The 565-nt window shown below is 39.3% G+C and overlaps 1 protein-coding gene across 1 annotated transcript in view; it reads left to right on the top strand.

Moving 5' to 3' along the window:
- Positions 1 to 565, top strand: part of LOC119593636 (altered inheritance of mitochondria protein 21-like) — a 10,986-nt gene that overhangs the window by 1,064 nt on the left and 9,357 nt on the right. The window lies entirely within an intron of this gene.

Genomic DNA, 565 nt, shown 5'->3' on the forward strand with positions numbered 1-565 from the left:
TACGTACGTGTGCGCTTGAGCTTATGCATGTGCGTGCTGAAAAGCTATCTTGGAAAGAAAAAGAAAATCAAAATTTCTCCACAAAAAGGGATCCCAAACCAAAACAGCAAATGCAATGACCGATGTTGCAACAGTCCCACACCCAGCACTTGGTCCGTTCGCAACGCATTTGTGTCCATCGATGAATCACAGGCTAATCCAAGGTGGAAAGACGACCATATTGTAAGTACAATATGTTGTTAAATAATTCACGTTTTTTTTCTCCTTTTTTCCCTTCGATATAATTAGGTTAGATATATGCCATGAATATCGATACGACGACGTGGACAATGCATGCATGTATCCTGATATCAAAACATCCAGTTCTATTGGATCGTTACATGGAAAACGCAATGTAAACTGACGGATATTGCATTTATCAGTATATCGGCTGATAACGATGCCAGGTGATGTAACAGGAGTTTTCATGGATATACGATGATGAGATCTGTCTTTACCGCATGTGTTTCCATCTGTGGCCCAAATACGAATCGATTTTTAAATATTTTAAAATGGTACTTGGAGC

Source organism: Penaeus monodon, chromosome 32 (genome assembly GCF_015228065.2).
Source record: "Penaeus monodon isolate SGIC_2016 chromosome 32, NSTDA_Pmon_1, whole genome shotgun sequence".
NCBI classification, from domain to species: domain Eukaryota; kingdom Metazoa; phylum Arthropoda; class Malacostraca; order Decapoda; family Penaeidae; genus Penaeus; species Penaeus monodon.